At 44.5% G+C, this 12,632-nt stretch overlaps 1 protein-coding gene across 1 annotated transcript in view; it reads right to left on the bottom strand.

Moving 5' to 3' along the window:
* Window positions 1–12,632, bottom strand: part of LRP2 (LDL receptor related protein 2) — a 342,454-nt gene that overhangs the window by 45,337 nt on the left and 284,485 nt on the right. The window lies entirely within an intron of this gene.

Genomic DNA, 12,632 nt, shown 5'->3' with positions numbered 1-12,632 from the left:
GCCTTCTGTTTAGTCCTTCCTCTTCTATTTTCTGCCCTCCCTTTTGCCTTTTCTGTTCATTCTTCTGTACTCTGTTTTGTCCTCCTCTGCACAGGGGAGGGGGCCCAGCGGTGCCCCTCCCTGGACTGATTCAGCCCCCAGGCCCATATCCCCAAGGCCCAGCATTAACTGAATGAGGGACCCCATCCCCTAGGGCCCGGCCATGTCTCCTGGGTGCCCTGGAGCTCACCCAATGTGCAGGATGGAGACCGCAGAGGGAGCCTCAATTCAGTCACAGCTGCTGCCAATATACAGTGGCTTGGTGGCAGAGCAGCTGCAGGGGTTTGAATTTAAAAATTAAAATTAGAAAACGTACCTAATCCTACGGCCGCCTCGTGCTTCAGTGCTACTCTGTTCTCCTGCTGCTCCCAGCAGTCCCTGGGACAGACTCCCCTTCCAATCCAGAAGCTGGTCTCATACAATGAAAGCAGCACTGGGATTTGCCTGAGCGGGCTGGTTTGAAGCTCCAATTAGGCACAGTGTGTCTGTGCCGCTTCTCCACCTGGCTGTAGAATACCTGTAGAGAAACCTAAGAGCGCATGTCTCTTTCTTTGGCAGACCTAAGACGGACAGCCAAACAGACATGTGTAATTAGAAGTGCACATAGCACTCCATTCCTCCGCCCTCCCATGGAATGGCCCCACTCCTCCCGACACACGCTGGCTCAACAAGCAGCTGAAAAATAAAATGTTAATCAAATGTCATTTGATTTTTCAGCTGCTGGCTCTGAGTCAGTGAGGTGACGCTCTTTCACCATTGCCCCTGTGATCCCAGCCAGCTCCCGCCTCCTGTCGGAGCCGGCATTGCTATTTCACACAGGAAACTGCTGGAAATGCAGCTACCAGTGTGCATGAGCAATAGTTTCATCTCTTTTGCTGTCTGCATGTCAGGGAAAGAGATGAAACCTCCACTTTCAGCAAGTGACAGCACTTTGACAGCCCCCATATCTAGAAGCAGAGTGCTTGCTTTTGCTTGGTGGGAGCTGTGAGCTCTCGCCAAGCAAAAGCAAACAGCTATGTACCAGCAATGGGCACCACTGGACATAGCAGGAGCTGGCTCAGGGGTGTGAGAGTTCCCAGGGCCATATATGGCTTCATTATGGGAGCTTCACAGACCCTCTTCCATTGTTTAAAAAGTATTTGGCCCCGGGGAGGTAGAGGTCCCTGGGCGCTGGGGGGTCCACGGTCCCTCCCTTTAGCCGTTATTTAGCCCCGGGTAGGTGGTGGTGCCCAGTGCTTATAGGGAGCCAAGGAGAGGGGTCCACAAGGCTCCCCTCCATTTTAAAATATAAAGCCCGGGGAAGGTGGTGGACCCACGGCTTCTAGGAAGCTCAGGAGGGAGGCTCCGTGAGCTCCCCTGCTTTACACAAATAATGCCCGTAGGCCCTGGCATGCACGGGGGCTTTTTTTCAAAACAAGCATGGGATTCTGCACATTTTTTTTTCTTTTCGCCAGAGTCACAGATCCACTATGATTTTCAGCAAAAAAAATGTTTATGCTTTTTTGCCCCTCCGGGGTCCCCTTTGTTCCCAGGACCAAAGCTACGGGTTTAGGGTATTCATACCCTGCCACCTTTTCTTTTTTTTCTAAATTCTTTAAGGGACTTGGATGAAGTTGAGTCACAAGATGGCTGCCAACACTTCCTGGTTGAAGTGTTGGCAGCCAATCAGATCTCAGGACGAGTTCGGGAGGGTTTTTCAAGCCTTCGCATTCCTAGATATCCAAATTAGTTTTTTATTTATTAACTCCACAGCTGCTGAATGGATTTACATCAATTTACAAAAAGGTCGCTTTCTGGACCAACAGCTACCTTTCTGCTATATGTGGTGTAATTCTGTTCAGCGGTTCGGGCTGCAGTCATGTCTAAAATCCCTTTGGGAAATTGCATGAGGAAAATGTGTTGTGGGACCCCCCTTTTTCTTGGTCCCCCCTTGATTATTCACCCCGAAACTTTCAAGACTGTTTCTGATGTGAGCATCATACTAATTGTGAAAATGTTGTGAAGATCATCAAACGTCGCCAAAGATGTTGTCAAAACAAAAAACGAGGTTCCTGTGGAAACTATTTCGTAACTATAACTTCCTACTGGAGACTGACAGTAGGTAATATATTACTTAAACAGTAGCGGTCGCGACTGTGTAGGTCACAGATTTAGTAGGAAGAATGATTTTTGTTTAGCTAATAACTTTGGCACTGTTTGGTGAATCTTTCCAAAAACAAACACTCATACATTTGATCTCCTTCCTGGAAAGTCTCAGGGTGATCCATCAAGCGGAGGCTGGGAAAAAGGGAGGTTCCAAAACAAGTTTTCCTCATGCAATTTCCCATAGGAATTTTAGGAAGTGTTTTAGGAAAAACAAACAGTAGAATTACACCAAATTTGGCAGAAAGCTATATCTTCACTCCAAAAGCTTGCTTTTTGTGATTTGGTGTAAATCCATTCAGCATGTTTTGGGGAAAATTAAAGTTCAAAAGTTAGTGCTATCTGGATGGTTGGTCAAAAATGCTGTGTGTGGTGGATGCTGGTCATTCAAGGGAGATTGAGTACAGGGCAGGCCAAGCGTTCAAACCTCTACTGCACACGGTCCAAAGGTATTCTCAGTGAGAGGACTCTACACATGGATGCCATAAACCTATAGACAGAAATGTGCCAGTTTTCCTCCACGTCATTGTAATGCTTTCAAAGAAACTATAGTAAAGTCTCAGATTTCAAAACACAAGCAGAAAATCTATCCGAAAAAATAAGGACTCATAACTATCCAGAAAAAGTCATACAAATATGTTAAAAGAGGGCCAGAAGTCAAAACAGAGAAGCATTGGTAGAAATGATCTCAAGAGATTCCATTGGACGATAGACTGATTTGTGTAACAACCCCTAATATAGCTTCCAGTTTGGTTAAAAAGATCATCAAGAAGAATTGGCACATTGTGAATACAGGGTCCCGTACATAGGAGCTACCGATGTTCCTACATAAATGACTCAGGAGTTTAAGGGATGCCTTGGTCCACAAAGACAGACAGAGAAGAGGTGGGTGCAGCGGCCAGGACGACTGACTTCGGAACCTGGGGGCTCATGGTTCGATCCCCAGCACCGGCGGCAGATCAGCCCAGCAACATGCAACTCTGGGCAATAGCTCGCTTAATCTTCCCGATGGCCCCCAGCTCCTTGACACCTTCGGGTAATTGTTTGCACTTTACAAATACTGGACATTTACATTTACATAATACCCATGGAAACTATTACTGATCATGACACTTTACATAGCCACCTGGGCCTCCTTAAAGTAAGTAACAGGACACTATCCGTGTGGCCACTGCAGTGTTTGCTATCCGATGACTACAACGCGAACAATTGACTTGTGGTTATCTTCAGTATGGACTATGAGAAAACAAATGAATTGTAATTCAAAACAGGTTATTTAAACTTGATTATGGCCTACGATACATCGGAATGACAGGAAGAAAGGTAAAGACAAGAATTTTCAAACATCATTGTAATATACTACACTTTTATAAAATAGACATTTTTATATAATAAAAAACACAACAAAAATGGCAGAACACCTCATAATCAAGGGGCATAACACTAATGACTTAAGATGGGTTGTGATTGAGCAGCTGGGTAATGAAACGAAAAATTTGAATGTACACTTTTTGAAAAGGAGCAACGATTGTCAACCCAAAAGCTTGTCAACCCACAATGACGGATTAAATGATAACATCCTCTTGAGATTGTCAGCCCACAAGGCAGGATTAAATGATAACATCCTCCAAGGCAGTATCTATAATAAGCCATGATCACTGACAATTCATGACACTAGGCAAGGTTTATAACCTATTTAACAGCACTGGAGTTTAATAGATTGATTACAGATCAAAGTCGCCAGATCTGAGTTAGAAAGATGGTTTGATGATGATTTACATATGGACACGCAATGGCAGTTCCTCCGCTGTGGCGGAGGAGCGTCGCCCCCCACTGCTTTTAAGGAGTGCAAAGAAGCATAAAATAATAATAACTTCAAATTATTATCATTTAATTTTATACTCTGTGACGTGTTCTTCTACTATGCGGGTGGGCGGGTAGGAGGGGCTGCTCTGCTCACGGGGCAGGGGAGGAGCAGTTTGCTCACTCCTATGTGCGCAGTGACTGTATAGTCAGCCCTCTTGGGCCGCCCATACATACATAGTGGGTGAGTGAGTCTCTGAGTGGGTCTGGGAGTGATGGTGTGAGTGTCTAAGTGGATCTGTGAGTGGGTGTGTGAGTGTCTGAGTGGGTCTGTGAGTGGGTGCATGAGTCCCTGAGTGGGTCTGTGAGCGAGTGCATGAGTCTATCAGTGGGTCTGTGAATGAGTGCATGAATCTGACTGGATCTGTGAGTGAGTGCGTGAGTCTCTAAGTGGGTCTGTGAGTGGGTGTGTGAATCTGAGTGGGTCAGTGAGAAGGTGTGTGAGTATCTGAGTGGGTCTGTGAGTGGGTGAATGAGTGTCTAAGTTGGCCTTTGAGTGGGTGCATGAGTGTCTCAGTGGGTCTGTGAGTGAGTGTGTAAGTTTCTGAGGGGGTCTGTGAGTGTCTGAGTGCTGTTTTGCCCTCTTCTGCTCTGTTTTGCCTTTTCTGTTTGTTTTTCTGCCCTCTGTTTTGACTTTCCTTCTTGTTTTTTGCCATCTGTTTTGCATTTTCTGCAAATTTTTCTGCCCTTTGTTTTGGCTTTTTCTGCTAATTTTTCTACCCTCTATTTTGCATTCACTGCTCTTTTTTCTGCCTTCTGTTTAGTCCTTCCTGTTCTATTTTCTGCCCTCCCTTTTGCCTTTTCGGTTCATTCTTCTGTACTCTGTTTTGTCCTCCTCTGCACAGGGGAGGGGGCCCAGCGGTGCCCCTCCCTGGACTGATTCAGCCCCCAGGCCCATATCCCCAGGGCCCAGCATTAACTGAATGAGGGACCCCATCCCCTAGGGCCCGGCCATGTCTCCTGGGTGCCCTGGAGCTCACCCAATGTGCAGGATGGAGACCGCAGAGGGAGCCTCAATTCAGTCACAGCTGCTGCCAATATACAGTGGCTTGGTGGCAGAGCAGCTGCAGGGGTTTGAATTTAAAAATTAAAATTAGAAAACGTACCTAATCCTACGGCCGCCTCGTGCTTCAGTGCTACTCTGTTCTCCTGCTGCTCCCAGCAGTCCCTGGGACAGACTCCCCTTCCAATCCAGAAGCTGGTCTCATACAATGAAAGCAGCACTGGGATTTGCCAGAGCGGGCTGGTTTGAAGCTCCAATTAGGCACAGTGTGTCTGTGCCGCTTCTCCACCTGGCTGTAGAATACCTGTAGAGAAACCTAAGAGCGCATGTCTCTTTCTTTGGCAGACCTAAGACGGACAGCCAAACAGACATGTGTACTTAGAAGTGCACATAGCACTCCATTCCTCCGCCCTCCCATGGAACGGCCCCACTCCTCCCGACACACGCTGGCTCAACAAGCAGCTGAAAAATAAAATGTTAATCAAATGTCATTTGATTTTTCAGCTGCTGGCTCTGAGTCAGTGAGGTGACGCTCTTTCACCATTGCCCCTGTGATCCCAGCCAGCTCCCGCCTCCTGTCGGAGCCGGCATTGCTATTTCACACAGGAAACTGCTGGAAATGCAGCTACCAGTGTGCATGAGCAATAGTTTCATCTCTTTTGCTGTCTGCATGTCAGGGAAACAGATGAAACCTCCACTTTCAGCAAGTGACAGCACTTTGACAGCCCCCATATCTAGAAGCAGAGTGCTTGCTTTTGCTTGGTGGGAGCTGTGAGCTCTCGCCAAGCAAAAGCAAACAGCTATGTACCAGCAATGGGCACCACTGGACATAGCAGGAGCTGGCTCAGGGGTGTGAGAGTTCCCAGGGCCATATATGGCTTCATTATGGGAGCTTCACAGACCCTCTCCCATTGTTTAAAAAGTATTTGGCCCCGGGGAGGTAGAGATCCCTGGGCGCTGGGGGGTCCACGGTCACTCCCTTTAGCCGTTATTTAGCCCCGGGTAGGTGGTGGTGCCCAGTGCTTATAGGGAGCCAAGGAGAGGGGTCCACAAGGCTCCCCTCCATTTTAAAATATAAAGCCCGGGGAAGGTGGTGGACCCACGGCTTCTAGGAAGCTCAGGAGGGAGGCTCCGTGAGCTCCCCTGCTTTACACAAATAATGCCCGTAGGCCCTGGCATGCACGGGGGCTTTTTTTCAAAACAAGCATGGGATTCTGCACATTTTTTTTTCTTTTCGCCAGAGTCACAGATCCACTATGATTTTCAGCAAAAAAAAATTTATGCTTTTTTGCGCCTCCGGGGTCCCCTTTGTTCCCAGGACCAAAGCTACGGGTTTAGGGTATTCATACCCTGCCACCTTTTCTTTTTTTTCTAAATTCTTTAAGGGACTTGGATGAAGTTGAGTCACAAGATGGCTGCCAACACTTCCTGGTTGAAGTGTTGGCAGCCAATCAGATCTCAGGACGAGTTCGGGAGGGTTTTTCAAGCCTTCGCATTCCTAGATATCCAAATTAGTTTTTTATTTATTAACTCCACAGCTGCTGAATGGATTTACATCAATTTACAAAAAGGTCGCTTTCTGGACCAACAGCTACCTTTCTGCTATATGTGGTGTAATTCTGTTCAGCGGTTCGGGCTGCAGTCATGTCTAAAATCCCTTTGGGAAATTGCATGAGGAAAATGTGTTGTGGGACCCCCCTTTTTCTTGGTCCCCCCTTGATTATTCACCCCGAAACTTTCAAGACTGTTTCTGATGTGAGCATCATACTAATTGTGAAAATGTTGTGAAGATCATCAAACGTCGCCAAAGATGTTGTCAAAACAAAAAACGAGGTTCCTGTGGAAACTATTTCGTAACTATAACTACCTACTGGAGACTGACAGTAGGTAATATATTACTTAAACAGTAGCGGTCGCGACTGTGTAGGTCACAGATTTAGTAGGAAGAATGATTTTTGTTTAGCTAATAACTTTGGCACTGTTTGGTGAATCTTTCCAAAAACAAACACTCATACATTTGATCTCCTTCCTGGAAAGTCTCAGGGTGATCCATCAAGCGGAGGCTGGGAAAAAGGGAGGTTCCAAAACAAGTTTTCCTCATGCAATTTCCCATAGGAATTTTAGGAAGTGTTTTAGGAAAAACAAACAGTAGAATTACACCAAATTTGGCAGAAAGCTATATCTTCACTCCAAAAGCTTGCTTTTTGTGATTTGGTGTAAATCCATTCAGCATGTTTTGGGGAAAATTAAAGTTCAAAAGTTAGTGCTATCTGGATGGTTGGTCAAAAATGCTGTGTGTGGTGGATGCTGGTCATTCAAGGGAGATTGAGTACAGGGCAGGCCAAGCGTTCAAACCTCTACTGCACACGGTCCAAAGGTATTCTCAGTGAGAGGACTCTACACATGGATGCCATAAACCTATAGACAGAAATGTGCCAGTTTTCCTCCACGTCATTGTAATGCCTTCAAAGAAACTATAGTAAAGTCTCAGATTTCAAAACACAAGCAGAAAATCTATCCGAAAAAATAAGGACTCATAACTATCCAGAAAAAGTCATACAAATATGTTAAAAGAGGGCCAGAAGTCAAAACAGAGAAGCATTGGTAGAAATGATCTCAAGAGATTCCATTGGACGATAGACTGATTTGTGTAACAACCCCTAATATAGCTTCCAGTTTGGTTAAAAAGATCATCAAGAAGAATTGGCACATTGTGAATACAGGGTCCCGTACATAGGAGCTACCGATGTTCCTACATAAATGACTCAGGAGTTTAAGGGATGCCTTGGTCCACAAAGACAGACAGAGAAGAGGTGGGTGCAGCGGCCAGGACGACTGACTTCGGAACCTGGGGGCTCATGGTTCGATCCCCAGCACCGGCGGCAGATCAGCCCAGCAACATGCAACTCTGGGCAATAGCTCGCTTAATCTTCCCGATGGCCCCCAGCGCCTTGACACCTTCGGGTAATTGTTTGCACTTTACAAATACTGGACATTTACATTTACATAATACCCATGGAAACTATTACTGATCATGACACTTTACATAGCCACCTGGGCCTCCTTAAAGTAAGTAACAGGACACTATCCGTGTGGCCACTGCAGTGTTTGCTATCCGATGACTACAACGCGAACAATTGACTTGTGGTTATCTTCAGTATGGACTATGAGAAAACAAATGAATTGTAATTCAAAACAGGTTATTTAAACTTGATTATGGCCTACGATACATCGGAATGACAGGAAGAAAGGTAAAGACAAGAATTTTCAAACATCATTGTAATATACTACACTTTTATAAAATAGACATTTTTATATAATAAAAAACACAACAAAAATGGCAGAACACCTCATAATCAAGGGGCATAACACTAATGACTTAAGATGGGTTGTGATTGAGCAGCTGGGTAATGAAACGAAAAATTTGAATGTACACTTTTTGAAAAGGAGCAACGATTGTCAACCCAAAAGCTTGTCAACCCACAATGACGGATTAAATGATAACATCCTCTTGAGATTGTCAGCCCACAAGGAAGGATTAAATGATAACATCCTCCAAGGCAGTATCTATAATAAGCCATGATCACTGACAATTCATGACACTAGGCAAGGTTTATAACCTATTTAACAGCACTGGAGTTTAATAGATTGATTACAGATCAAAGTCGCCAGATCTGAGTTAGAAAGATGGTTTGATGATGATTTACATATGGACACGCAATGGCAGTTCCTCCGCTGTGGCGGAGGAGCGTCGCCCCCCACTGCTTTTAAGGAGTGCAAAGAAGCATAAAATAATAATAACTTCAAATTATTATCATTTAATTTTATACTCTGTGACGTGTTCTTCTACTATGCGGGTGGGCGGGTAGGAGGGGCTGCTCTGCTCACGGGGCAGGGGAGGAGCAGTTTGCTCACTCCTATGTGCGCAGTGACTGTATAGTCAGCCCTCTTGGGCCGCCCATACAAGTCATGGGCACCTTTCCCATTCTCCATGCAGGCTGCATTACAGCCTGCATGGAGAACAAAGCCAGGCTCCTATTCCCTGGTTGAGCGTCCAACCAGGATGTTCAAAACCAATCACAATGCTGAATTGCAGCATTGTGATTGGTCAGGGGAGCCTTTGTGCCTACCAATCACAATGCTGCATTACAGCGTTGTGATTGGTTAGTGGGCCGCCTGCCTGTGCTTCCGTCCTGAGAAGAGCAGTAGCAACTCTGCGCAACAGTATGTTTATTTATTTATTTATTTATTTTAATTTAAATATGCGTGACCCTATCCCCACCCGCATGACTTGCCCACCCACACGCCATGCCGGCTGCGACTGTGGACACGGGTACACAGCTGAAATGTGCCGAGCGTCCATGTCCTAGGAGAAGGTCTTCTAGATATAACAACACAGATCCCAAGGGGCAATATCATACTAACATAACAAGAGTTGTCATACTGACCATGTATTCCAGTGTAATACAGCGAGAGACAATTATCATACTGGTGTATTCTTTATGTTAAAAGAGAATTACCATCTGGATATAAACACCTTGTGCATAATACACAGTTTGTGGCCCACGTTTGGCTCTAGACACAACATAAATAATCAGACCTTTTTTACACATAATGACACGAATTACCCCTTTCTTTTTTAGGGCTATATGAACTGACGGCTTCTCACACACCTCTGAAAATGATGCGAATTGCATCGTTTCACATGTCCCCGGCGTGATAATGTTGGCACGTGCGCTGATGCATCACAAGACCCATTTGCTTTTGATACGACCCAGCGCCAGTAACCAGCAAGATGCAGGGCTCAGAGGGCACGACTTGGTCCCCAGAGGGTGTGTACTCTTAGTGAAGTAAGTCAGGTGAAGGGGGTCTCGGGGATGCTTTTGAGAGCTTCTTTGCAAAACAATCTATAATTGTAAAGCGTGAAGAGGATGATAAACCCCAAATGGGGTTTTATATTTGAGTTTCTATCCTTGTTTAACAGAGTGTGACTATAGGGTCTGCCCAGCTCCAAGACTTTATAGAGTTTTCCAAGAAAAGTACGGTCGTATGTTTCACAAAAACGGCATGTGGCTAAGCAGAATTGTGTATTACACCATCTTTCTGACTTTACGGTTCTCACTTCAACATGGGGCACTGTGTGTCACTCGGTTTTCTCATATTATAATTATCAAAAAGTTCTTTACACCAACACTTGTGTATAGATCTTACCGTTATTTAGAAGTGCAGTGAATATTACAAATCTCTCAAATAGGACATTTGTCCAAAATGAAAAAGCATTCCAGTAATAATCCAGTCTGCATTCATTTATTTTTGCAGATACTCCACAGGGGCTATGTACCACTAATGGTTTGTAAGGCATGCAAAAAGGGCACAACATGAATATGTTTCACTGACGCAAAGAGTGTATGGTCAGTGAGGCACAGTGGCTAGGGATCTATAATTCTGGTCCTGAAGAAAGCCAGTCGACCCTTTCGCGCGATTTCTGGTGGCTGAACCCCCAAAGATATGCAAAAAATGTTTTTAGATTCAATCCACGTTCTCTATTTATGTGATGGGCCCCCCGTTTATGAGAAATTGTGTGGTTGTGATGGCAAAAAATAAAATGAAAGAACACCATGGTGTCATCGAACCCCGTGCATCATAGTATCATCAAAGGCACAACTGTTCCCGATTTCTTCAATTCACAACAACGAACCACCTTATTTGTATTCTCAGCAAACGTGAGTCCTCAAAGGGACCGCTTTACAGTCTGCACTGATTTGTCGTATGCCAATGTTTTAGCGCCACCGTGTGGACATTGCACGCTGTTTAGGGAACAGCTGCTGTACTATCTATTCCTTTTCACTTTATTGTTGTATATAACCATACCTATTACTAAGCTATGAAATAATGCTCTTAAATATTGCAATTGGAAATCCACTCTTAAGATGACAAATGTCGTCAATATCACTGATGACTGTTTATGCGCACGCAGAGCATATTACTTAAATTATTAATAGGAAAGATCTGCTGTAAACTTTCTGCCCACGCATAATGGGCCTGGACCAAGAAAAGAGCGCACAAAAGGGATGGCGTGACATCTTACCGGCTGGAATAAACCAGCAGAAAAGAACAATAAAACCAAAGCCAGCTATTTTGTCCTCCGACTTGTTCTCTCACCATGAAGAGACTGTAAGGGCAGGAGTGTGTGGGATTGCTTCTGCAAAATCGCACCCATAGACCCAGAGGTAAGAACACTGTACATGCCAGGGAACCTATCTGCTGCTCTTAGAAGCACTTAGGGAAGGAAATGTCATTTCTGACATTTTTTAAACTCAGGGATGTGCCTTATTTACAACAATGCGCTGCACCCCTGTGTTTTCGCCGGCGCTAAAAAAGCTGCCTAGCGCCAGCGCAGGCACCCTGGAGCCATGTTGCAAGGATGCCAGCACTGCAGGGGCAATTGTTTATGTGCAGGAAGGGACACAGCACATAAACAATCAATAATGGCGATTTGCTCTTTATAGGAGGAGCAAAAAACGAGGACAAATTAATGATTTCTCATCGTAGCGCCATTCTAAGACCATTCCCTGGTCTTAGTTTTCGGCGCTGCCCCAGCTGTGTAAATCTGGGACATCGTCAAAAAGCAATAGGTGTTGCGGTGGAACACCCACCGCAACAGTCATTGCATACCCCTCTATCGCAGAGGACTGCAGAGGAAAGGGGCATATTTACAAGGTGGCGTTAAGCCAAGTTAAATTGGTTAGATCCATCTTGTAAATATGGGGGATGCCGCTATATCACCAGAGTGTCAAAAAAAGTGATGCTCAGTAGGCGATAGGGACTTGTAAATATGCCCCAGTGTGTCTTACCTTCAGATTAGCATATTCAATACCAACTCTACTGGTTTTGCTCAAACCTCTGAATGTAAAAGATACTGTCCCCTCGCATGGTGAGCATCATCATCCCCTCACCGGGGAGACTATTTTCACAAAACATTTAGGTTTTGGTGTCCCTTTCGTTGATGAATGTCCCCTTTTCTGCCGGCTATCTCATGGCTTTCTGCTTCAACCCTAGATCATGCCACTGTTAACTATTAAATCAGGTTTCGGCTTTTTTTGAGGCAGTTTTCGACTGCACAAATGTTTATGATGGCTTGCTACAAAAACCTTTATCTTGATTTAGGTACTAATGTTCTGTATTGACTTTTGTAGCTTTTTGATAATACAATCTTGCTGTTGGGCTATGCATTTATCAGGATATTAAGGGACTATTCACAAAGATGACTTTACACATGTATACATCTACATGTGTAAAGTTACTCCCACTTTTATGTCAGTAAAAAATCAAATCCGGCCATCAAGTTAATACTAGTAATGACTTTACAACGATGTTTGCTGTTTGGCTCACTTGACGGAGATAGATATCCACAATCTCCTTATGGTAAAGAATAGGAAAATATTTAACGTTTTAAAAAAACAAAAAACATTTTTGATTGTTACATTTTAATTTCATATAATTTAATATATGGATTTTAAATGCAGAATATCTTTGTAAAAATGCTATTGAACTATTAACTATACTTTGTTTATGTCTTTAATAC

The sequence above is a fragment of the Triturus cristatus genome, chromosome 3_1 (genome assembly GCF_964204655.1).
Source record: "Triturus cristatus chromosome 3_1, aTriCri1.1, whole genome shotgun sequence".
NCBI lineage: Eukaryota > Metazoa > Chordata > Amphibia > Caudata > Salamandridae > Triturus > Triturus cristatus.
The sequence above is the reverse complement of the archived record's forward strand: the minus strand, read 5'-3'. Positions and strand labels throughout refer to the sequence as shown.